Source organism: Xiphophorus couchianus, chromosome 10, assembly GCF_001444195.1.
Source record: "Xiphophorus couchianus chromosome 10, X_couchianus-1.0, whole genome shotgun sequence".
In the NCBI taxonomy this organism is placed as follows: domain Eukaryota; kingdom Metazoa; phylum Chordata; class Actinopteri; order Cyprinodontiformes; family Poeciliidae; genus Xiphophorus; species Xiphophorus couchianus.
This window is the reverse complement of record NC_040237.1, coordinates 1558646-1586013: the sequence shown is the minus strand read 5'-3', so window position 1 is coordinate 1586013 and position 27368 is coordinate 1558646. Positions and strand designations below refer to the sequence as shown.

Genomic DNA, 27368 nt, shown 5'->3' with positions numbered 1-27368 from the left:
GCGAAAGCGGAGAGTGTAGCTGGTTTAAGCTCGTGTGCCTGCTTGGGCTGCCAGCCAGGGAGAATTAATCACAGGAACCGGAATATCATGATCTGGAGCTGGTTCGCCCCGATCATAGACATGAGCTGAATCATGGAATATTGCAGCATAGGTCATCATCCATACAACGATGGCCAGGTCTGAGGTCTCCTGAAGCCAGTAGAGGACCACCAAGATCCCCCAAACCGTTGCCCAAAGAGCCAGAACTATCCACTTTTGCAGCCATATGCGCCTGCCCCGACCTTTGATGGACAAGGCTTGGCGCGCTAAGTAGACGAGGATAGATACTGCGAAGAGCCCCTCTAGAATGGCTGTGAGGATCTTAAGTGGGGCGGTTCGAGTGGCTTGACGGCCCCCAAGGACCAACTCCAGTATCAGGGCTGTGGTATCGGTAACGAGCCATAGGCAGACCACAACGCCCCTGCGCCAGTTGATGCGGGTACGGCCCATCAGGTAACAAGCGAAGAGGGATGAAGCTAACCCCCATTTCTGGAGGATGATGGGTCGTAGGATAAGCTTGACATATCCTTGTAGCGCAACGAAGATCCTCATAGGATGTCCCCTGGGCCAGGAACCAGTGTGGCAGTAGAGTACCCAGGCCAGGGTAACCCCTAAGTGCTCAAGGGTACTCACTTGAATTGGAGCAAAAAGTGAGTTGGGGTTCGATGTGTTGGTTGAAAAGTTAGATTCCATGATGTCCGATGGTGGTTCTTTTGGTTCCGGTGTTGTCGGCAGCTGCAGCGAGGATTGAATGGCTCGCAGGCACACGGCAGCTCTCTTTTATGCAGAAGCAGGCTCCTCCTTTGGGGGGAGGGGCTGGTACTCCCTCTTTTTGCAACGACAAAGTGCTTTCAGCCACACCTCCAGGACGACTTTGCCGACGATTAAAGCCACGGCCACTCCCAGTAGGCCCAGGATGTATGGCCACAGCATACTCAGCGCACTCAGCAGCCATTGCTCAACAATGTGGAGGCCCCCTTCCACCACACTAGCAGCCTCTTCGACAACCTCGGTGATTGCGGTCACGATGGTTGCTCCCATAGTTTCATACCAGAAACAGTCATGTTGGTCCGCTCCTTCGCCACATTTCTGCCAAATCTCCTTAGAGATTGTGCAGGTGAGGTTGGAATACAAAAGATTAGGTCCAATCCAGTCAAACCCGGGGTCTACTTTCCCATCACATATACTCTTTCGGAAAGCATGTCCTTCGGCGATGGCTATAAGGGGGTTTGGGATGAAGGGAACTGGCAGACCCAGAATACTCTTGCGCTTCTGGAGGTGGTAACCTAGGATTGCGTCGGTACAGGTCTTTCCGCTCACTATAGCCCTCCGCCATGTGCCATTGATTTTGCGCCAAGTAACTTCTGAAGAGTGAGTGTCATACTCATCTGCATAGTGCTGTGCGCAGTAGCGTTCCCAACCTCGAACCGTTTGGCAAGGTCTTCTAGCCAAACCAATCACGCATTCGGGGATGTTTCTTGTGTTATTTTTACAAGTCATGCGCCAAGGTCTTGGGTTTACGTAGTTTTCAGGTCTCCAAAAAACCCCAGGCCAAATCATACGGTCCTTAGAATAAACTGTGGCGAGGTATTGGTACTTGATCCAATAATTGGTAGTCTGACGGAGACAGGGTATAACCCAGGCTTGAAGTTCTTTTTGCTGAAGTCCCCACCATTCCCAGTCCCAATTCCGAGAATAATCCTCATACCAGGCCCGTAAAGCCCATTTAGCGGTCGGAAGGACGTCAGGACTAGGGCAGTGATACCTCCAGGTGGAATAGAAGGTCTTGCTAGTTTGTACGAGGTCACATCGTGGTGACGAGTGGGTTTTCACCCAGCAAGTGTTATTAAGGCTGTCAAAGATACTGCGCGCAACACATTTGTCAATCATTGCAAAGTCGCCTTTAGGAGCGCTCAGAAGGTCATCAGGAGTTGGAAGGGGTTGTGTACGTAAATTGGCAATGTGAAAGTCCTCTAACCCAGCAAGAGAGCGAATCGCTCCCTCTGGGAAGTCTCCCTCAAAGAACGTTTGGTCTTTGGCTATGTACGTCCATGGGAATGTGTTATTTAGCCAGGTTTCAATTTCTGTCCGTATTGATCGTACAGAGTGCCAGAAATCCGACCGGTATTCTTCTACAGCTGTAACAATGTAATTTTGGCCCTTGCATTTGACGAACTTATTCCAGAGGCAGGCATTTAACCACCTAAAGTGGTTCCTATAACAATATTGCTGGTCAGATTGGTACATAAACCGTGTTGGACCTTGTCGAATCAGGAAGGCCGTAATGTTAGTCAAACTGTCGTTGGGGGGCGGCCTCGTTGCCCAATCGAGAAAGTCGTTTCGGGAGGTGTTGTTAACCTGCGGTCGCTCTGTAATGTTGGCATCCTCTCTGCAATTTAGGTGATGGTCACCCCAAAACTCCCCTCGTGGGAGCCAGGTTCGACAACCTGAGGACCTGTGCGGGGCCGGGTATACCACTTCGGTATCCCAGTACCCTTGGTGCGGCAACAGTAGTAGCGACCGACAAGCCATGTTGCAATGCCATTCTGGAAATCCTCGATCCGGATGAATCCAGTTGCACCTGACGGTCCGTCGTTCTTTGCGCTGTAGGACCCGTATCCAGCAGAGCGCTCCGGTGTCGAGGAAGTCATAGGCGTAGATTTCCCAGGTCCGATTCAGGAGGTCGTCTAGGGAGGAGTCGTTCAGTTTGTAGGCTCGGCTTTCCACAAACCTTTTGCCGTTTTCTTTGGCGAATAATCCGGTTCGATTCTGGGCAGAAGTTTCGTTGTCCCATGGCACAAAAATAGCCGTGGTGCTCGTATTCCAGCAGTTGAAGGTGGCATACTTGGAATGTCCATAAGTGACCTTTGTATGCGTAAGGTACCACGGTCCAACTCCGATGAAGTAGAAGATCGTAGCGAGAACAGCGGCAGCAAATAGTAAAGCAAGAAGCGTCAGCAGCCCTTTCAGGCAAAGGGATTTTCCTGTTATCGTAGTCGTTTTCCATAGCAAAGGTTCGTTAGAGGTGTCCGAGTCGTCGTCAGTGTCAGTAGAGCTGTCCGAATCCGATGTTGAGTCCAGCCAACCCTGGTCTGTAGGCTTGCGCCTCATGCCGATAGCATCCATCCTGGCCAGATTAGTGATTCTCTGGGATCCGGTGCATCAGGCGTTGTACAAATTTTTCTTAAAACCTTGATGCAGCCTCGGTGAGCAGGGTTCTTTGCAACCCGTCTGGTGGCTCTTCTCTGCTGCAAGGCTGTAAATATAGGAGAGGGGTAGGGTAAGTCGGGCTCCAACCCCCTCCACACCCACTTCCAGTGGAACACCCTCCAATAGTGCGGCCGAGGAAACGGGCCTTGGGCGGTGCCGTTTTTCAACGCCTGGTCATACCAAGATTCGTGATTGTACCCTATTGGGGCGGGTACTGAGATGTAGGTGTACAAAGGTTGCCCATGGAAAGTTAGTCTGGTGCGATACCCCCAGGTTGACGGGGTAAAAATCCTCTGGTGTGGTGGGTTGGGGTAGACCCTGTCTATTTCCAATTTCAATGGAAGCTTGGTGTTATTAAATATATAACATTCTGGATTCATTTCCCTCCTTACTATGGTTTTTGCCATACTTGGTGATGTGGTCCAAATAATCATGTCATTAAGTGAAATTTCACAATACAGTCCTTGCAGTGGTTCAAGGTAATGGGGACCCCACCTTATCCGTAGTTCGATCCCCTGTACCCTGTGATACACTGTATTAAAAGTCCATGGCAGAGATCTTGGGCTCATAGGTGAAATTGATGCATAATGGACCGTGTTACTGGACCCTCGTCCTTGCCAAGCAGGCGGTGCGGTAGGGATGAATAAATGTGGCTTCGTTGGAGGGGGTGGCGTGTACTCTTCACTTTCCCCCACCTGTTTTGTGTGCTGGAAATCAGTGGGTCGAAGATATATGAGGTACTTGAGAAAATATGCTTCGGTGAGCGGATTGGAAGGAGTGAAGTCCTCTCTTGGCATATCCAGGAGTATAGAGGTAGTTGGGAGTCTCAGAAACGGGCCTTTATCTGATAGTCCCGACGAGACTCCAGCTCCTACTTTGAACATTTTAGTTACAAAAACCTTTGTACCTTTCCGTCTTGTGGGTTTTGACTGACGTTGGGACTTGGCGACTCGTTTTCCCCCTTCCGGTGTGTTCGTTAGTCTTGGTTTTTCTTCCGCCATGGAAATGCTGAAGCGAGCTTTTGCCAGGCGTGAGTCTTGGGTTTCTTCTTAGGAGGCTCTGGTTCGGTGTAGGACACGGTGGCGTAATTCTGCTCGTCTGGCACCACTTTGATGGCTGCTCCGACGGAGTAGATTCCTTTGAAGGGGACGGTGATCATGCGCACTGACAGCTGAATCTGGCAGGAGGTGCTAGGATCGGAGGGCGTACCCGCTCTGTGGGCCACGCCTCCCGGGTGTTGCAATACTCCATCCCGAAACTGAGACTCCGCTGTTATCCAGTACAGGCAAGACTTTTCCTTAGGTCTTACCGCATTGCTGCCCCACCCGTCCACCTCAGTGGTGTAGTAATACATATCCGAGCAACGCACCCCATCTTCCCTTGGCACGTCCGGTAAATCCACCACAGGAATTGTGCAGTCATTGATGACTTCCAAAATCAGATGTGCCCAGGTGGTCAGCTCCCAGGGGCCTGTCCACCCCCCATTAACGGCTTGGTCTCTGGTGTCATCTGGGAGTGCACTTAGCCCCTCAGCTGATGGTTGGTACGCGTGAGGCCGATGCACCCGGAAGATCACAGGGGAGTGGCTGGTGTTCAATGGTGGAAATGACAGGGATGCTCCGGCAGCTTCATATGGCCAGGCAGCATGAACAGAATCCCACAGGACATCATGGGGCCCTTCTTCCCTCCTCCACACCCATGGATCCGCTTCTTCTGGGGTGTTTGGGGGAGCTGAAGGTCCCGGTAATATTATCGGTATGGGGCTCCCATGATTTGGTTGTACTTGTCCATATGTTCTGTAATATCGCAGCGAGCTGTAAAACCTCGTCACCTGCCATCCCTCAGCCTGACCTGTCAAAGTCAGTTCTCCTCTCCCCAGCTGGTCTTCGCAAGTAGAACAGTGATGGAGATCGTCCCCATCCCAGACGCAATAACAGCTTTTTGGTTCTTCATTCTGCCAGCTCCATTGGGTCTCCAACTGAAGTCGGGGCAGGTAACCTACCCGGCAGTTCCCACAGATGGTGTTGTTCAAAACCGTGACCGGAGAGACGCGGAGATGTTGTAGCATCTCTGCGGTGGCTCCTTGTTGCCTGGGTTTCTCACGGCCCGGTCCCTCCCAGGTGATAGGGAGTGGGTTGTTTACTAAACAAACCGGACAGCGACTTTTAGCTCTTGCCCATATCAGCATCTCTCGCTCCTCCGACAGGACTCCCTTTTTAGCCCAATCCAATTTCTTCAGGGCTCGTCCTGCCCAAATCCCTGAAGGTGTTCTTCTAATTATAACCACCCCTTTCACGGTGGCCAGTCCGATATAGGGTGGAATGGTACATGATTCACTGGCCATTTCACCGGCTTCTGTTTCACTTTAGTCAGGAACTGGCTTGAGCTGCTCAACTCCTTGAATCCCTTTTCTTTTCAGCAATACTGTGTTCCTATCCAGTACTTGCTTGACGATGTCAGTGGTCTCAAACTTGGGTTTTACTGCTGCATTTACAGGTTGCTCTCTTGCTTTGACCCACACGCGCTGTCCCTCTCGGAATGGCACTCTGGGCGTCAGCTTCTCCTTTTTGTCGCTGGAGCTCCGCCCCACTTCCTTCGTGGTGAACGGCCGTTGGTTGAGCTCCATTGCGGGGGCGGGTCTCTCGGCTCTGCTTCTGTCATTCAGGGCCTGCCCTATTTCCACCGCCTGTGTGCTCCAACTGTTGGTGTTAGCATTTTTAGCTATCCAGCTTTTCACTAACCCTATGGCTCGTTCCACCACTCCGTTAGCTTGTGGGGTATAGGGTGGCGAGTAAACGCGCATCACTCCAAACTTCTGACACCATTGGTCAACCTGTGAATTACGGAAATGAGTCCCGTTATCCGTGCGCAGCTCTTTCGGGATTCCCAGGGCACTGCATACTTGTTCCAGCATGCCGACAACACTATTGCCGTTTGCTTTCCTGGCTGCTTTTGTAGTTACAAACCCCGACATAGAATCCACCAGCACTAAGAGGTACTTCTCACCTCTTCTTCCTGTTATCCCCATGGGGCCTGCAACATCCATGCAGACTGAACCCCAGGGGACCGTGCTTTTGATGGATAACCCCTCCATCCGCTGCCCTCGGCGACCTGCGTTGTATTGTCCACATACCTCACAGTCCCTTAGCACGCGTTGGACTTGTTTCACTGGGATCCAAAGGTCCTGCTCCTCCAGCTCCTTACGGGTAGGTCGTACGCCTGCATGTCCAAGGGCCTCATGCACGCTCCGCACGACCTCGACCACGTACTCTTCTGGGACCTCCCATCCTCTGGGAGTGCTGTCCCACTTCTCGGTACCGACAAAGACGATCTTCCTTTGTTGGACATAACAGTCCACTTCATCATTCCCACGCCAATGAGCTCCCTCATGCGTGTGTGCTCTTTGATGCTCAACTTCCATCTCCAACTGCATTTTTAGCTCAACAATCTTTTTCCACAAATCTTTGTGTGCCACGGGCTTGCCCTTTGCAGTCTCGAAACCATTTTCTTCCCAAATGGACAAGTCCTCTCTAAGGGCTTGAGCACAGTAGCAACTGTCGGTTACTAACCTGGCACTCTTGATTTTCCTTTTCACCAGCTCCAGCAATCCTTCCAGTACGGCCGTTACTTCTCCGGCTTGAGCGCTACCGGGAGCCTTTCCTTTCTGACGGCATTTTTCCTTGCCGTCTTGCTTCAGAATAAATCCCCAGTATGCCGACTGGTCGGACCCCTTTCTGGATCCATCGGTGTAGATTGTCCATTCCGGTTGTTTTGGCTTCTCAGATGTCTCTGGCGGTTTCTTCTTACTGGTGGGTTGTGCTGGCCCAATCTCAAGCTCCGGGTCCAGCAGGATGTCTTCCCATCTTCCCCACCGTGTGTTAGTTGCTTTAGTACTTTCCACGGTACCTTTTCTTAGATACTTATGAACTTGGCTCTGTGTGATGACTTTAACTGGTTGTCCCTGTGCTAGATCCTTCAGCACACCCCAATAACGAGCTAACACCGCTAGCTCTTTCTCCTCCTGCGGATATTTCTTCTCAACAGAAGTCAGGGTGTAACTCCACAGGGTAACCAAGCCTCCATTTTTGTTACTCACTTTGATCATGGTATCGTCATTCTCACAGCTGATCTCTGCTACCAGTCGTTCTGCCAAACTTCTCGGCTCCAGTCTCACAGCTGCTTGAATGGCTTTTCTCAATTCTTCCAGGTTCTGTTGATTCGCTGCTGTCCAAACCCAGGGTCTTTTTCCGTCCTTTTCGTCCTCCTCACTCTTTCTCAGGCATTTGTACAAAGGCTTGGCATACTTCTGATAATTGGGTATGTGGTCCCGGACGTAGTTGCATAGTCCTAATATTTTCTGTAAGTCATTCTCTGACTGAGGTGGTTGAATGTTCGTCAGCTTTTCTCTGTACCCATCTGAGAGTCCCAAGTCCGACGTGACTTGGAAACCCAGATAATTCACTTGGAACTGTCCAAATTGACATTTCTTGAGGTTTAGCTTCAAGCCTGCCTTGGTGAGGTTTTCTACCACTTTTTGTAGTCTTTCTAGGTGTTCTTCTTCTGTGTCATCAGCAATAAAGACATCATCAATGTACACAGTTGCACCTACGTCCCCCAGTACTTCCATCACTGCTGACTGGAACACGTTTGGGGAGTTCTTGTATCCCTGGGGTAACCTTTGCCACACATAGCTCTTGCCTTTGTGGGTGAACGCAGTTTTACCTTGCGATTGTCTGGCGAGGCGTAGAGAGAAAAATCCATTGGCTAGGTCGATGCATGACTTGAACTTCTTGACTCGAAGAGTTTTTAGCGCTCCTTGGGGATTAATTAAACTGGCTCGGTTCGCTATTGTTCTCCGATTCAGGGCTTTGAAGTTGATAACTGGTCTCCAACCCCCTCCAGCCGATTCAGGTTTCTTCACCGCCTGGATGGGGCTGTTGGTGATCGGGTTGAGCTCCTCTCTGATGATTTCCAGGGCGCTCAGCTCCTTCACGATCTTGTCCATCTCCTCGACTGCTCCCGGGTTCAGCGGGTACTGCCGGACAGGTGGATGAACCCCACCTTCGATGTGATGAACAAACTTTGGACCCAAATCCCCACAATCGTTCTTGAACCGTGCCACTTGCGCTGTAACGATGATCTCACGCAGCTTCTCTTTCCCAGCCGGGGAGAAGTCACTCTCTGCGAGCTTCTGTTCTGTCACCGTTGGTATGTCAATCGGTTTGTACCAGTCCTGCTGCCCGGATCCGGTTTGGGTCGGGCCGACTTTCACCAACCTTGCTTTCAAGCTCGTCAGCCTTCGCTCTAGTCGGCGATGTGTGCCTTTCTTTTTACTGAGTTCATCTAAGTCTTTTACTGTGAGTAGATTGTAAGGACCTTTCACCCACACTACTCCTTTCCATGTCCCGTATGGCATTTCTTCTATTTTTCCATTAGCAAACTGAACCTTCAGGTGTCCTGCTGTTTCTAGGTCTTTGCGGGTCATAGACACCTCCGCTCCGGTGTCCACCAGGTAGGGTACTCCCTCCACTTTGGCGTAGATTTCGTCCCCTTCCCAGTAGGCATTTTCTAAAATGACCCGCGACCTGGATGCCATTACTTTGGTGACCCTCCGGCCCCGGCTTTACGGGACTCACGGAGGGCCGTCCTTTGTTCTGGGCTCAATTTCCTATATTCCTCATCCGTCAGGAACTGACCTTTCCCTGGCTGATTTTGTGAAGCCGGCGGGTTGGTCGGTCTTCCTTTTGGTCCTGGTGGTTTCTGCTGGAACGGCCGGTTTTGGAAATTGGATGGTGGTGCTCCCTGTTGAAATGGCCGGCCCTGGAAGTTGGATGGCTGTGTGCCTTGCGGGAACGGCCTGTTCTGGAAGTTGGATGGCTGTCTGATGTTGACCCTTCCAGGTGGCTTGGCTGGTTGGCTAGCCTCCTTCTTCCTTTTGTCCTCGTAGTACTGCTGCTCCAGGTCGAATCCCTGCAGTGCCACATCCATCTGGGCCACGGTTGTGCTTCTCACTGGTAGTTTCACAAACACAATCTCTCCTCTTCGTCCCTTTGTCACCTCACGCAGTACCTTCACATACCTCGCGGGAGAAACGGTTTGCTTTAGTGTGTGCCAAAGCGGTTCCAACCGGCTTCCTTTGTCCAGCCGTCCTCTAGCCCTCTTCACCTGGGATTCTTCGTCGTCCATGTCCTCCAACACTAATCTCTCATAGTTGCTCTGTGCTGACTCTGTTCCAACCATCGGGTCCGCAGTCACGCTGGTCAGCCACAACTTTTTGGCCCCTTCGTGGTTGGTGGTAGATAGCACAGTTGGCCAGACATCTTTCAAATACTCCTCATTATTTTCGTCTGCGTTTTTACTCCGAATCACCAGCCTTAGATTCTTTAGTTCTGCGTATGCATCTTGTCCGGTAGTAGTGGCCGGTGGCTGGGCTGACACTCCTTGTGGTCCCCGCGGGATCTGTGGTCCTGGCTCTGAAGACGTCGCCTGCGGCTCCTCTTCATCAGCCGACACCTCGTCCAGCTTCTGTCGAGTCTCCTTGGAGTACTTGTAGGCCGCTTTCTTCAGTCGTCGCAGCATCACATCATACATAATTCCCATGTATGCGTTCCTGAAGTTGGTGGTCAGGGAATAGTGTGCTGTCAGGGTAGAGCAGGATGGTGTCATCAGGATGTTAGCCCACTCCCCGACTGTTGCTTCTACCTCGAGCAGCACCTTGTCTCCCAGCCTGCTGGCCCATCCTGCTGGAATTTGGTACTCGGTCTGACCGACCTCTGGTACATACGTACGCCGTCCGTCTTTAGCCTGTACGGGGCCCCAGGTCACGTCTCTCGCCAGTCTCTCAGAAGAACCCTCGATGTCAAAGGTTTCTATTTCTTTCTTCTTTCCTCGGTGCTGTCCTGTTCGGAGTGTCTTATGCCCTGTCGGTGGTTGCTTTGGGTCGGAGAAGATGCTGCCGTGATCACTCTCTTCTTCTTCTTCTTCAGAATGTTTGATCTCCTGTTGCTCTTCTCCTTCCTCCGAGTCGCTGATGTCCTCATACTGTTGTTGTCGAAGAGGTTCCCTCCTGGGGGAGTTCAGCAGTTGAATCTTGGCTGGTTTCATCGGTCCTACTTCTCTCTGGACCGTCAGCTGCTCATCCTTGACTCTGTCCGCGTTGGGTTGCCTCAGTTCACTGCCGCTTCCCTCGAATGAGAATTCTTTGACGTATCTTGCTGCGTGGGACTCTGGTCCGACTGGTGCTTCCCTTAACTTTATCCTGAGTGGCTCCATAACCTTGGCCTTGCCGGTCTGGGTGGTGTTTGAAACTCCACTCTGGGGTATTTTTAAGGGATATTTCTTGATCTCCTTTGCTGGGTGGCTGATGCGGCATTGTTCCTCCATTTCAGTTGCCATTCGTACACCTTGCTCCGTACGGAGTCGATGCATACGGGGGTCAACCACCACCACTACCTCTTTGAACACAAAGAAATGACTGTTGGTCTTGGCTATGTTCACCACTCCATTCTCTGTGACCGATCTGGCGGTGTCCTTTGGCAAATCTGCCGATCTTAGTCCCTGCACGCTCACCATCACCCTTCTCATGCTTTCGTTGCTGGCAGTCACCAGGCCCCTTTCGAGTCCGTGCCACATCTTCTTCCGATACTCCTCCAGACTCTCTCCTTTCTTGTAAACATCAATTGGGACCAGGATTATGGCACCATAAGGAAGACTGTAGCCCTTCATCATCACTACGTCTCCTCTAGTTTTTTCACTACAGGAAGCCTCCAACACCTTTGAATCTTTTTGGTAATATTTCCCAGCTTGGTTTTCAAGGCTGTGTCGAAACTTTCGATTGTGGATCTTGTATTTATCATTGGTGAACACAATCAGCCCGTCACCTTCAAGGTCCCATATTCCTCCAATAAACTGGTAAATCATGAGCCCGGATTGCAGCCTTAAGCTGATGGTCTCTGATGGTATTTTGGCCAACTCTCGGGTGCTCCTCCAAACATCCGACTTTTGGGTCTTCTTTTTAGGGCGGCCGGGGTCCCATAGCTCCTCATCCGATTCCTCCTCGTCCTCGTCGGAGCTGCTGCCCGCTGGAGTCTCCGTAGGTGGCAGTGGCTGCCTCCTTTCCGTGCTGTGGACTCGGGGATGAAACCCGAACTCCTGACCCCGTCGAGGGGACCAATCCCTGGCCGCTTGCTCCAACTGTTCCTCAGTGAAACCGTCGATGAGCGATCCCTCGTGATTTTCCTCTTCTGACTGCTCAGAGGGGATCTCGTCGTTCCGCGATGCTCCCGGTCGAGCTGGGATGTCGTCATCGCCGTCCGTCAGGTCTATCAGGTCCTGCTGATCTTGCTTCGGCTGGTTAGTCGGTGTTGTGGCTCTGCTGGGCAGTCGAGAGGGGGCCTCAGCCACCTCCGATTCCGCCTTCTCCGGGGCTCGCTCCTTTCTTTTGATGCCTTTGTAGGTTGACAGTCTCTGCAGGGCTTCTTTACACTCTTTGTACTGGCTTACCCCTCTAGCTAGCTGTTCTGTCAGGATCCCGTCGATGCCCGCTGCCTTTGTGGCTGTCTTCACTACTCCGTCATACTTTCCAGAGGGGCTGTAGACAATCCGCAGCTCACCAGCGGTCCATCCCTCAAGGAGCTCGGCGAACCATTCTAGCCACTCTTTAATCTCCAACTTCTTAGCAACTTTCACTGGGCATTTGACGACCCCCAGTCGGTGGCCATCGTTAAGTCGGGAGCAGTAGTATATCTGGGTCCGTATCATGTAGTTCATTATATCCCGAACCTTGTTCTCTTGGGTACTATAATGAGATTCGAAAAAAGTCCTTTTCAGTGGTCCAGTCCAGGAATCCAATCCATCACCGAGTAATATCAACATTACAGGAAGTTGTGATATAGCAGTTTGGGAAAGACGGGTTTGATGATCTTCCCCGTCTTGGCTGATGTTGCTTGCCCCTTGTCCCTTTGCTGGCTCTGGCAGGGGATCCAGTTCCCCTCTTTCTTCTTCATTCATAGTTGTCTTTGTCTTCGAGTTGCCTATCCCCCAAAGCCTCTCTTTGCGCTCTTGAGTAGGGATGGGTCCAGGCTGTGTTGGCTACTGGCTTCACTGTCTGGATACTATCACTTATCCTCAGTAGAAGCTTTCCCTCACCTGCATGCTATACAGTTACTGCAAGGGTTGTGACTGACGGCCTTATCAGTCACCGTTAACTCTATTCCCTCAGAGTTAACCATCCAAGTGAGCTATTCAGAATCACACTTCTGTTTTTACTGACTTGGTTTATTAGGGCCCGCCTACTTGGCTCCGCCCCACGTTGGGCGCCATGTCCGTTATCCTGCAATAGCTAGCCCCGCCCACTTCATCACAACCCTCCGGGGCTGACTACTGACCAGTTCTCTGTCTAACAGGTCCGGAAAATCTCTAAGACCTGGGTATTACCCTAAATGAGATCTATAAGAGATAATCTATTCAAACTGGTGTCGAAAGCGATTCGTCTAGCTCTAACTACCTCCAATCCAGAAGTTACGACCCTTTTCAGTTAAGAAACAGTCAGCTGAGTAGCCCTCACAGCTGCATAATTCCAATAACCACTCCTGTTAACGGTAGCTCGCTTTCTAAAATATAACTTGCTCTTGGAACCGGCTAGATTAAATTTAGTGACTCGGATGTAAGTCCCTGGGTCGTTATTTTACTCTCGCCAAAGGAAATTATGAAGCCTCCTCTTTTCTAGAACCATGTACATTAGTTTTACCCTTATTAAAAGAACTGAAAAATGAATAAATGACTCGATTAATTCCAATGTCCACCAACCTCATTAGAATTTTAGAGTATGAATTTATTAAGCAAGCTTAAGCAGGGATATGTGACATACAAATCAATAATCAATTGTATATAATTCAAGAGCAGTGTAATATAATCAACATGTACAATCATACCCTCCTGTCTCTTTCCCTAACCTATGTCGCAGATTCTGAGATAGCTTTTTAGGAAGCGAGTTCAACTCATACCCAGTTGGTGGTGGATCTTTAGCAACAGAAACGTCCGAAAACCTTGGTCTGAGTCTTTATCCTTTGTGTGAAAAAATCCTCTTTAGAATAGAAGCAAAGTAGAGAGGGCTCAATTGCTTTTGAAAACCCAACTCTTTTATCCCTCCGGGACCTTTGTCCTTTCTCCAAGTCTGTTGCAATGTTTGGGTTGAGGTAAGACCGACGATCGAATCAGGAACCCGGATTGGACGATTGGAACTTGTCTCCCTTTGGCGGCACGAAGCTTCAGCTTTCCCCGTGGCTCCAGGGTGTGGTCTGCTGTTGTTTCCTCGATCTGCTTCTTCGTGTTAGCTCTACTTCGGTGCCGCAGACAAAGAACAAGAACTTCTCCTTTTCCGTCTGCTTATATACAGTTCTCTGCCATGTATGTGTATGGGGAGTGTTAGTTTACGTGGTTTCCTGAACATCTGCTGATTTCACGGAAACCCCCGTCGGCCCCTCCTGTCTGCTGGCTGGGATGGAAAGTACCGTCCTTTCCTCAGCGTGTTGTTCTTAGCCAACCATACCGCCCCACCCATCCTGTGCGTCTGGCCATCTGTTCAGAACTGCTTGCGACAGCAGGAACTCACAAGTTACCCTTCTCCTTTTTCCCCCTTTTACTTTTAACATTAAAAACTATGTGCTTTTCTCTGATTAACTTTTAAACACAGTCAAATATTAAAAACTATGTGCTGATTTCCATTAAGCATTAATCATAAGCATTAATCACCTCTTTCACTTATTATAAATCATCAAACCTTAATCATTTCATTGTTGTCATGTTATTACAGATCATGATTCGTACACTTCAGAATCATTCAGTGATTACTTACATACAGTCATTTTACCTATTGTATTCATACATGTTCAACTTAATCATTATCAAACACTCAATCATTATAAATCAAAACACAAGATTGCTTTATTTCTCTCAGGCTTTCATGCACCTGTTTCTGCGTGTACCTGGATAGATCTCAAACCCCCTACCAGTTTTCTTGACACTCTCTTCCTTTTTACTGAGCTCCTCAGCTCACATTCGTGAGCATATGGACAGTTGCACAAAAAACTGGCACACTTGTAAACAAAAAGATGAGCATGTAACATGTGTTTGCGCTGACTCATGAATCTATCATTGGATTTCTTTCCCCCTCTTTTTTTTTGTGTGAGAATGTAACATATTCGACTGTCACGTGAGCCCGTTTGGTTCTGCGGTGCGGCATAACAGGCGATGGAATGGTGGACAATGACTCCCTGTTGGGGAAACCATTGGACACTGTGTTGGCTTGGGGCCGGTTCTGCTCTCTTCTCAGTTTTGTGTGAAACCTTCCTCGGTGAAAAGTGGTTGAAATTCCATGCACATATCACTAGCCCATTTGCAGCCCTGTGAAGAACCAGTCACATTCATTTTTTCCCCCTCTTTTTCTCTGGTTTTCTTTAAGCAGTTCAAACATGTTGTTGTCCTCAGTGAAATCCGTACCCGTTTCTGGGGAAACAGCCGAGTCAGTCAGCACCATGATATGCAGGAAGCACTGCATTTTACATCAACGGCTTCGCACAAAGGGAACGTCTTCAAGCTGTGCAGGAGTTTGGAATAAAGAGAGAAGGGATGCAAACCAACAGAACCACTGTAAATCAGTCAACTGAAACAACAGCTATGAAATATTAACGGTAGGGATTTTAGGAACTTAGCAAATAAAAATGCTTTGCTTTGGCAAGTGTTCTGAATGATCAGCTGTATACCAAGGCACTTGAATTAGTTGTACTGTTTCATAAATAGATTTAAAGGTGTTTGCCATTGTACAAACTGAGCTAGCTTACATTTACTTTATTAAAGGGATGTACTAAGGGTTTTCCATCCAATCCATTTAAAATTAGACATTTTTATAGTCTAACACTCCATTAAATTTCGTATACATTTATTTAAAACTGCAGCAGTGCATATTGATGAATAAACACAGTGTTTATGAATATTAGACCTGCAGTCCAAGGGTGGTTTCCCTTTGCTCGTCTCCCTGCAGGTTGATATTAGGGTAAGACATGTGGCGCTACACACATAAGAAGAATAAAAGCTGTCAAAGTAATACAATGGAACACATTTAAAAACTGATAAAATAGGATGGGTGTAGAAATGACCACAATGTTTAAATTAAATGTAAGTATTAGACACACTATCTGGATCCTGAATTGCATACTAATTAAATCGTGGGTATAAGGTATGAGTCATATGAAGCATAAAAGCATCATCAATAATAATAAAGCAAACTGAACTGGCTCTACCTGCAATACTTTCTTTAAGCACTTTTGGATTGGGTACAGGATAATATGACATTTGTAATATATTATTACATATGAACTGAAATAAAGTAACATGGCTTAATGATTTTGGACAAACAAAAAAAATCACCAGCAAACAAAAATGTAAATGAAAGTCGAAATGCATTTATTAAAAACAGCTTGCCAAACCGACCGAAACTTGTCAACTGTGGTTTATGCAACAACCTTATCTTAATAAAAGATGCTGAGTAGTTTCCACTCCATAGGTGTTTCCAAACAGTCTAGTTTGCCCCTTTTTATAAGTATGAGAAAGATGTAGTGGCCTTTTTTTAGCTAGCTGTCCAGCGGAGCAGAGAAACTGGCAGGGAAGGGGAATCACTACACAAGTTCCATGCAGCCAATAGAGACTTTTCTTTCTGATTACTGTCAATAAAAGCCTCCAGTGCTGCTTTCTCTGGCAAATAGTTTTTACACGATAGGAACGTTATAATTAAGGAATTGTAAACTTCTGTATTTCTTCATACCTGGTTACACATGCTTCACGTTTGTTTGCAAGAAAGCAGAGTCAGGCATTTGCCCCACTCTGAGGCAGCTGTATTGAAATGCACTCTTGACATAATTCTGGAAAAAAATATCCAAGCTGGAAGGCAAAACTGTGAACTTTCTTGATCATCTAATGTATGTTTCAGCTGGAAGATATAATCACAAACCAGATGGGATGGCAAATTCAAGCAGCCAAGATGTACTTCCTCAATGGGGTGCCTTTGCTTCCTCCAGGAATTCAGTTACTGACTAGAGTGTCTGTGTGCTGCACTGAAAGATGGAAGTTTTTTTGATAAGCATCTTGAAAGGACGCCTTTTGAATTCATGTTAAAATGTTTTGTACTCTAGCTACCAGAAGGACACCTTTTGATGTGTTCCAGTATTTGCTAGATATACATCTATTGGCTGTTCTGGGAATGCCCAAGTCTTCCCCAGAAAGAGCTGTAGGGTGTGCTTGTGAGAGAAAGGTTTGGAAACCTCTTAAGACAGCTGCTTCTGTTGTTAGGCCTTGGTTAGATGTGCGAAAATGAATTGATGGAATGGCTTCAGTCTGATTTATTAGAAATATAGTAGGTGTGCAGTTTAGTTAGTTCTGACTGACTGGCGGTCAGCCAGTTCAAAACTCAAAAATCAGATTATTTTTCTGTTCAGTAAATACCAGACGTGAGTGCTAATAATACTTTGGTGGAGAAGTTTTGCAGCAAAGTGTATACAAATTCAAATTCAAAAATACCTCATTGATCCCAAAGGGAAATTCAATAACTTTGTGCAAAGTATACACAAAGTTAGTTATATTCAGCATCAGATAGCTTTAAAGTCAGAGGAGGCACAGAGATTCTGACTGCAAGAGAGAGCAAGACTTTGAGCAGATTTCAAAAATGCTAGATGCAGAGCAGTAAAATTGCCCTGTTTTATTCTTTTAAGCTTTAAAGAAACTGCATGGCGACAGAATTTTGGAAATCTCAGAAGGACCTACATGCTTTATGGAACAAACTGTTGTCTAAAGTTTGACCTGCTAACTCTGCACTAATAATATTAGATGGTAAACCACTAATAATATTAGATGGTATGACATTTTACAGTAGTTTTAAAATGTCAGCTGGTATATTTTGACATTGTTTTGTAATAGTAAAACCTTGTTGTACAGCAACTACTCTCTCACACATGTAGCATCGCATCACCTCTGCTCCTAATATAAATAATCAATGACCGCTCAGGAAGAGTACTACAACACATTCTGAAAGCAACATCTTCCTCTCCTGTAGGGAAGTCGAAAATCGTACATTAGTAAATTGGCCACAAATGTCTGATTAGTTTATCTCAATGTCTAATTCTGAATCCTTTTCTCAAAGATTTGGTAGGAATCACAAAAAACACAAGCCACAGTGTAACAGCTAGTTATACAAACACAAATTTGTTTATTAGCTTATTTTGATAATACTAATCATTCAGGCTTTTAAGGATTATAGAAGACAATATATAAGCAATACAATAACTTTAAGATAAAAGTTCCTGTATTGCTGGTCTTTGTTTTAATTAGATACAACATAACACAATAGAGAAGTTTTATTGAGACAAAGCCACAATGTTGTGCTCTCCTGGGAAACCCCCAGGCAAAATTAATAACTCCAGTTGCCCTCCTTTGTTCCGGAAAAGATGCACAAATCTTCATCTTTTGCAATATCAAGATTTAACTGTTGTTAGCTCAATGTTGGGCGTTATTTCATCCACTGGCACACTTTAAGTATTGAAAGTCTTGCAAGTGCACACATTAGCTTCCCCTTTCTCTGTCCACATACTTACAATGCTGGGTGGCTGCAGGTACGGGTACAATAAGCTATAAGCTGTGCATGTAAAGTTTCTTTTCATATTTAAAAGCAACAAAAAAAGTGTATGTAGGAGTTTTAAAATAATATCAAGACCTTCAGTTTAAGAAAAAAAATCCACAGGTGTGATTTAAATTAACATGAGGTAATAATATGCCAGTGCCAAATTGAATTTGACAGACAAAGCAACAATCTCACAGTTGTGTGGTCTCAAGCTGCCATTGCTGTGCCCTAAGTGCCACAGGGGATTGTTTTCATTGATGAGATGGGGAAAAAAAACAATAGGGTGCTTTTCTTGTCATGCAAGCTCTGTGTTTTTGTTGTTTGTTGTCATCCCCCCCCCCCGGCTCCATTTGAAGGCTGCACAAAGTACTACTGTATGACCGGTGGAGCGTGTAAGGGGGATTAAAAACAAAGATATAAATCCAGTTTGCATTTCTCTTTCTCCCCGTTCCTCTCTTTCTCTAGGGAGGTCAGACTGAGATTTGCCAGACAGCCTCAGAGGCCCCTCTGTCTCTCCAGAGACATGCTCTGTTTGTTCGCTGAAGCTGGCTCAACAGGGCTGGTTCTGCACTGCGTTTGCAGCTGCAGCTATTTGCAAATATCTTCTTAGTTAGGAAGCGTGCTCTTGTACCTCAGCTTTTAAGGTCCAAAGTAACATTTTAACTCAAATCCAGTCTTTACGGCTTTCTTTGGGTTACTTGGACATTTAGAAAGGTAAAGCTTTAGAGCAGCAGCATGTCTCTAAATGTCATGATTTCAGTATATACTGGTTAGTTCTACAAATAGGACTGCCTTACAAATAAATACAGCAATTCTTTGCAGTCATAATATTTTACATTATTATAATTTTTAATTTAGTTTTTACTACACTAAAGTTTATGTGGCTTTGAGAAGGTAGAAGTAACATTAGATTTTTTTCCTGCTTCATTGTTTTAAATCAGAAACATAAACAGTGGCATTAATAATGAGAAACACATTCCAGATTGCAAGTAAATCAAGAGAATAGAATAAAATAGAAATGTCTGTGTCTCATTGAGGGGGGATTCGGTACAACAGCAGCAAAGTGGCAGGCAATCAACGCAAGTAGTTTAGATTGAGCTAGAATTAGACCAAGATACAAAATAAAAGCATCAACATCAATTATAGTAAACTTTAGTTTAATTCAGTTATTCATATTTTAATGTCATCTTTTTTTACTGTCTGTATTTAAAATTTTTAAATGTTTGTTATTGTAATGACATTAGATTCCTGTAACATTTCTTTGAAATATACAACTAATAATTTACAATGAATTCCATCCGTACCCTAACTGTGCTCACAAAAATAATGTGTCAGATATAGATTAATCATATCAGAGGTTTCACATAAAACAAGGTACATAAATATGCAACAGAACAGCAACAATTTCTGTCTCACTGTGAGCAAATTGGCTCCTCTTTGTTTTTCTATTTTGAAAGAAAGGTACACATGCAATTTCATGAACAAAACACTTGTTTTTCAAACACTCCAGGTAAGAAAAACACAAAAGAACTAAAATTTCTTTAAAAAATTGGTAGAACTACAATTCATCAGACAGCCAAAACCGTGTGCATGTACTTTTTACATTCAAATTAATGAAACTGTTCATCCTTTGGCAGCAGTGTCCTTGAACATCTAGATAGCAGAGACATTTGACACTGATGGGCACCAATTACAAAGCAGAATAAATCTGTGTGTTCACTGGGGTGAGCCTGCAGACAAATTATTCTGGAACGACTGCACACTGAACGTTTGAAATTTTGTGGGAATTGATCTCCTGGCCTTTCCACTGCTGGTGCTTTGCTCCACTCGCTGACCCTAGAAGAATCAATGAGGAAGGGGAGGGAGAGAGCCCTGATAGAGGACAGCTGGGAGACAGAAAGGAGAAAAGCAAAAAAGAAAATAAAAAAAATGAAAGAGAGCAAGACAGGAACTGGGTGGGTTGGATACTAAAGAGAAATGCTGGGATTTATTGGGAAGAGACTTTCAAAAACCACAAGAGCATGCTTCAGGATAAGAATCAGGCAGCCAAGCAAAGGCATATAGACATGACAGTTGAGTAAATGAGCTTTAGCTAGACACTTTGCATATCTCAGACCACCATTCTACCTGTTCTATTATTATCTCTCATTTTTATGCAGATTGCCCTCAAGGTATTATCCGTATTTCACCTCATTCCTGTCACCACAATGTCTTCAGAATGTGGCCACTGCAGAACTAAATCAGCAAGAAATGCAAATCAGTTGGAGCTATCATCGTCTTAAAATAAATTATACGGTTTATTATATTGAACTACGCGTGGTGCTAGTATCTAAGAAATAATTTAAATAAAGCATGCAGTCATGTAACTTTTAGTAAGAGAAATGAAGGACTGTATCTTTCAATGAGTCAATCATCAATATTCTGTACATGCATGGGCTTTCCACAGTCTGAGCCAAAAAGTATGCATGTTAGGTTAAATTGAGCTTAGGTTTAAGGGTGCGCATGACTATATTTCTGTGATAGTTCAGGCCTCGGCTTGATAATGCAAAACCTTTCAAGATTGTGGAAAAGAACCGGATGATTTTCTTTTATTATGAGATGGTATTGTACATTTACATTCCAATTTTAGAACAAGTAATTCAACTGGAAGCAAAACAAATGAATGAATTAAAAAATGTGATTTTTTTTCTATACCATCTTCTGTTGTTCAGTAATTATTGAGACCTGGAAAATACTAATTCCATACTTTTTCAGGCTGCTTGCAGGCAAAGTCTTTGTGCAAGTGTCTAATGCTGCTGAAGGTAATCAGCACTGGTGGAAAGAGCTAATTGCTGTGACACAGTGAGATGAAACTGCTGCAGCATGCGTGACTGAGGTCGAGTTGTCCAGCACATTGCCTTGTGCGTAATATCCGAGACTGGAGCCTTGGGTGGTTGCTTCGCGTCATCCTCCCTCATGTTAAAGACATTTGATCCTTGAGCTGAGCCTCTTAGGCAACATTTCCTCCCCGGCAGTGCACACATAATGGGCAAACAAAAAGTATGACTGGATCTAACCCCAAATGTGGCCTTTTGCAACATAACGTACAAATATCCTATTAGAGAGGAGGTAAAAGACCCAAAGGCAAATTGTTCTCTGAAAGCGTCTGGAATTCAACAAAAAGATCATTGGATTATTTTTCAATAAAAACTATAAAAATCTAGAAACAGAAAGATAAGAGAAAACTAATTATTCCCCCCGAACAGTACTAAGCAAGATCTTATTTCACTTTCAGTAATATGAGCAAAATCCACAAGAGCAGGAGCTTGGTATGATTAATTATCCGGGCTGATACACATTTTTATTAGCAAAATGTCATACTCATGTTATGTAATTTTAAAAAATAAATATATATTTCTTCAAGCTCTACATATTTAGATTATATGGATGGATGAGGAAAGAAACAGTTTGTGGATTATGGATTTAACTCTTAGTGGAACAGAATGTAAAGTCAGGAAAAACGATCATTTTTGCCTTCTCTTGTATATTTCCTTGTACTTATCCAAATCTGGAAAGTACTTTGAATTTCATACTTTTCCAGACCCTATAAATCACACCATCTGTGTCTAAAATTACACATTTATTGCAGTGTGTGTTTATACATCATAGACACACCAATGCAGTTAACATCCTTGTTGTATCAAATGTCTTTTGAAGTTTATCTGATAACTGTAAGTGATATTGACCTCACAGGAAGATGTCTAGGGATTCATGAAAGCATGCCTGTAAATACTTACTTGATGCCTTATTGTCCCAATGTGAGTCATACAGTCAAAATATCTAATGGGAAGTGGCGACAACAACAAGAGGTAGGAGTGCTGGACATGAGGTGGCTTTGACCTGAAATATTAATCTAATGTAAAAGAAACAGATGGAATGTGTCTTGCCAGGATTTTGAATAATTGATGAAGATTTCCTTTTAAAGACCAGAGTGACCTAGCTGTCATTTACTTGATGGCCTAATGGTGGAGTCATGATGTTGGATGTTGGTGTGTGGCACTGGTCCCTATGGAAAACCTTTAGGGGGCAAAACACACATCCATGGATGGAAAAATCAATACATCTTCAGGGCTCATGTTTGGCTGTATTCAGTCCATCTCTTCTCAAAAATGTGGCATCTTCCACCCCCACAGGGTTAATTGTTGCTAATGTTTCCACATTGAAAAACAATGTGTTCTATGAGCTTGGGGAAAGAAACAATCCTAATTTAAAGTAAATCGTGTGATCATTACTGTCTCAACTTGACTGCACCAGTTCATCTCTCTTTTAAATTGGAGGATCTGGGTTGTTGTCGTTGTAGAGAATGGTTTAAAGGCTGATTATGTGTGTTTGTGCCAGGGGAGCATGCACTAGCACTCATTTCAATCACAAGCTTTCAAGCCCAGGACATGCTAGCCTGCCTGCCACAGTGGGCACTCAATTACCACAGCATTTGGCTATACCCTCAGACCCCCCTACCATCTTTTACCCTCTCATTCATTCACACATTATTTATCTCCCTTATTCACTCCTGTGCAGAGAATATGGTGATTTGCTGATAGTCCACAAGGCTCAGAGATATATTAGTGCATGCGGCTGTGGCAGAGTGGATTACACTCTATCATATCTGATCTGGGACTGTTAGATCCCAATATTGAATTACCTACCCTGTGGGCTCTCTGGTTCCGTTATCAATTTGCAAACGAATATGACTGAGAGGGGGGAGAAGGGCGGGGAATGGTTGGAAATGGTGTCTGGAGGTGCCAGCGGTGACGCCTTTGAGGCACGTTTTGGTCATGTGCGGTAGATCGAATAACGGGCAATTTCAGTTGCTCAGGACGTTGCACTTGGCAACCGCTAGTGTGCCATTTGTGATCTAGGTTGGCATGGGTTCTTTCCTGCATGGTCAGAAGGATAAATGAGGCAAATTTGAAGCAAATAATGGCTAGAATGATCATGCATAAATTTTCTTTAAACTCTGCAATCTCTGAATATGACCTTGCATATCCAGAGGCTGAAAGCAGTACTCTTTGTATTATATGTCAAAATCAATCAGATTTGATCAACAATCTATAAATATAATTACTCAAGCAATGGCTCAGATTTTCAATTAGATACATGTCTAGGGCATTCTTATACATGAATGTGCTTTGATGCTTTGTTGCCAGATGTTTAGTTTCTTTGTCTTAATGTCAAAAGTCTTTTGCATCACCTCAACAGGCTTTCTGCCCTTTTGCTACGTTTCATTCATTTTCCCATCAACTCTGGTCAGCTTCCCCATCCCCTTTGAAGCAGTCATCCTCACAGCATGATGCTGCCACTGCAGTGCTTCACTGTGACAATTGTGTCTGTATGACAAATTCCAGTGTTATTTGTCCATCACACACAGTGTTTTGAATGCAGGCCACAGAGGTTGATTCTGGTCTCTTCTGACCAAAACTCTTTCTTACCCATATATTTCCTGTGTCTCTTGCATTGCTTGTTGCAAACTGCAAACAGAACTTTTTATGTCTTTCCTTCAAAAAATGCGTACTGGCTGCCACTCCTTCAATATTCCAGGTTTGTTGAGCTTGCAGCTGTAAATAGATCATCCCATCAGAGCTAAAGGTCTCAGCAGCTCTGTTAAGTTATGAGTTTCTTGGCTGTTTCTGGTTTCATTTTCTCCTTGCTTTGTGAATTTAAGGCAGCATTCAGGAGTGTAAAATTTTAAATACAGACTAACAAGGCTAAATACAAATTCAGATCACACTTCTCAGATTTTTGTCTGACAAACAGTAGAAGCTCAAGAGGTTTCATTACTCTTCACAGAGCAAAACAGAGCAATGAATATTATTTTTCTGCTAATTCCAAAACCCAATTACAGTATTAGTATAAGTCCAACCTCTGTTTCTGAAGTAAAACTTAGATATCATTTCAACAGTTTTTCCAAGCTGCATCTTGACCTGAAATATTTTAACACAAACATCGAACTCCTTACTTGAAACCGAGGTATGCACAGGATGTACAACACGACTTCTCACTATCCCGCTTTGCTCATAGCATCTGGGTACATGATGAGTCGGCAGGACAGCGTGGAATGCGGAGGTTGCGGCAGTCGGATTGATTCACTGCAATGTGTGGCCTGCTGCCACCCCCGGTGACAGGAAATGTGCCATGCTGGCCTGGTTGGGATGGAGAGAGTTGTTGTGGCTTGTGGAGGTGGAGATGGAGGTCACCTCTCTTTGCATGCCTCCCTCCCATTGTCATTCAAGCTTCTAAACTTAGTCTTTCTTTTTTCTGCTTATGCTCTTCTCTATTTTAATCCAGCCTCCTGCTTCTCTTTTCTCTCCTTTCTTCATGTATGTGTGTCTTTTTTGCCATTCGCTTGGCATCACTGAGAAAATGAATCCCAGTCAATGAGGGCTCTTATCTTATAAGTGTACCGGAAAAGATAAGGATATCATTCATCATTCTATATTAGCTAGTGTCACCTCTTCCCCTGAAGGATTCTTAAGGAAATTACAAGGAATAGAAAGTATCTTTTTTTTTTTATTGCTATCCATTGTTCTTTTCTTTTCCCCCCATTCAGGCAGAAATTCCTCCATTCTTCATTTGTCACTAAATCTTAAGTCAGCAAAGGCATAACATGCTCACTCACTGCTTTCCGTAACATCGCACATATCTTACATAATATAGTTTCCAGTCACAGTTTTGCACCTTGGTGAAACAGGCAAATGGGAATACAAATAAATCACCCACTTCATCTGCTGTTTTGTGAAAAGTTACATAATGATGACATGTAATGCCATAAACACAGGTGAAACAGTTCCACAACATTAAGCTGATGATTTTGGAAAAAGAAAAATAGCACAATGTTACTTTAAAAAGGAGGGATTGTTAATTTATTATTCTCGTTGTAATATCTGAAACTGAAAGTTTATTCTGTCTATGCTGCCCATCCTCAGGGTTATTTAAGGATAGTAATGACAATCTATAAGTAATTTCTTATAAAATGCAGAAGAAAATACCCAATTAAATTTTTGCCATTTAATTCATTTATAGTGTTTCTTCAAACTTTATAAGACAAAAACATCTAATTTTGTGTATATATATATATATATATAATCAAATGAGAGTGACATTTCTTCAAATGAGATCTTTCCTTTACAAAAATAAAAAAAATACTAGACAAAATAATTCCTAATGCTTTTCATACCAGTAAAACTCCCCATCCCCCCAAAAAACAGTTCCCAAAGCACTAAACAAGAAAAAACTGTCACTGTAATAAAGACTCACAGCTATGGGTTGGACACCAGAAGTAATCAATTTACTCTTTTTTTTGAAGTAATACCATTTTAAAACATAACTTGGCATCAATGATTTAGTGTCTTTATAGGTAAAACAAACAGCTGATAGTCTGCTTAATAAACACAATGACATTGAAGCTGTACTTAAGCTGATATTATGTTAGTAGATGTTGCATGCTGTTCTTTTGGTCTAGTATTATCTCCTACTCCCCTTGAATCTATAAATATAATGTTACAGTCTCAGCTTTAATAACAATAGTGCATTCAATTAAATTTTATTTATTTATTTTTCTTAACATAGAAGCAGATTTATGTTCATGTGTTTCAATTAAATTGACTGGCGCGATGCATAGAGTACGGCAGTTTTTCCCTCCTGGAGCAGGTGACTGGTGACACCTGTTCGAAGCGAACGGCGGAGAAGAACTTGGCGGGAGTATTTATACACCCGCAGTGTTCAGCAGATAGACTGAACACTGCGGGTGGCTGTGTTTTAGATGTGCATGGACGAACTGGAAAATAAATTTCATATCATCCCTGTCTCAACATGTCTCAACAGTGGCGGAGCGCATCGTGGCGGTACATAGCTGGTTAATTGTGTTTCTGTATGTGACGAACGAAGGTATCAAGTCCCGTCGCTGGACACAAAAGCCACAAATGGTTGACCAGGGTGAGCGTTCATCTATTAAATTGACTGAAGATGAATACATAAATTAAAAGCTGGAGTATAGACATTTTCATAAGCGTATTTGTGAGCCTGCTTCTATTATTAAATTGAATATAATTTCAGATTTTTGTATAACTTTTCTTCAGGTTAACTTAGAGCTATTATTGATAAAGGTTAATTTTATAAACTACAGAAAAGTAAATGCTTAAATATGAAAAATTAGACTGATGTTGATATCCGATGGTAACACTGCTGTTATATTTACCAATGTTTTATTTTATTTGAAATTTTTATACTATTACTCGATTAATTGTAAGAATAATGGATTTTAGTTTTAATACTATAATGCTAAAGGTAATCTACCATCAGACTCTTGTTTTACATGGAGGTATTCTCATGTAAATAAAATGGTCTTGAGAGTTTCTTGTTTGTGACAGAATAAAAAACATCTGGCCTGAAGACTTTTGATCAAAATTCAAATGAGGGAGCATGTCACACTAATTGAAAGTTAGTGATGAGTCATTCTAACACAGAACACTGTGTTCTCAAACAAAATATGTTCAAACTGCCTTTCCAAAATTAATTTTAAATAATAAAAAAAAATTTTGTCCTCTTACTTGACTTGGACTTTGGACAAATCTCTTGCAACTTCACTTGGCACAAAAGGATTGAAAGTCTAGTTGTACTAAGGAATAAAAAAATATTTAATGGATTTGGCTCTTTTAGTCTTCAGTATTGGAATGTGGACTTGGAAAAATGACACAAAGATCTTTGGAATCTTCTAAGAAAGTACAGATAAAAAATTTTTATCTCATAGACAGAGTGGATGGTAGTCCTGACTTGGCGGTATGAATGTGCCTTAATATTTTAAGCACCTTTTCTAAGATAATGTAAAGCCAACCTCGGAAATCGGTTGCTCATTTTAGATCGATTCCATTTTTATCTCCACTGTTATCTACTTTTTGCAAGCAGGTGTCATCTCTGACTAGAATATATTGCTATTTACACAATGTCTACGAGGGAATTTATCCCAGCTTTAAAGACTCTGTGACATTGTTTGGGTGTTTGTCTACCTGATTGTTCGATGTACAGTGAAAGATGGCCTAATACCCCTTGTGAGGCTCCAGCAGATGCCATTATTTTCAAACAGTGAGTCAGAAGCCCCAGGTGTGCTGATCATAGTGCTGATGAATAGCAAGACAAAGAGGCAGAGGGGAGACGCTAGGATTGACTAAGGTTTTGTTGTGTTATTTTTCCTAGGGTGTGTATACACTGCTTTTCTCATGCAGTAAGCCGTGCATGGTAAAACCTTATCCATGGGGATAATGTCAACTGTCTCCTTAAGATAGCAAGATGAAAGCCCTTGCCTGGTGATCACTCCAGAGTCATTCTGTCATCTTACATGATTCTTCCCTATAGATCTGTTGTCTGAGCTGACTGATTAATTTAGACAATCGTGCATTAGCTGGTGACGTTTTGTGCG

The 27368-nt window shown here is 44.2% G+C and overlaps 1 protein-coding gene and 1 long non-coding RNA gene across 2 annotated transcripts in view; both read left to right on the top strand.

Annotated features, from left to right (window-relative positions):
- The window catches only part of nrg3b (neuregulin 3b), a 271247-nt gene that overhangs the window by 8910 nt on the left and 234969 nt on the right, over positions 1–27368 (top strand). The window lies entirely within an intron of this gene.
- On the top strand, positions 1945–17943 carry LOC114152244 (uncharacterized). The gene is made up of 3 exons (XR_003597084.1): positions 1945–2129; positions 5377–5379; positions 17933–17943. It is a non-coding gene; the product is annotated as an uncharacterized LOC114152244 (long non-coding RNA).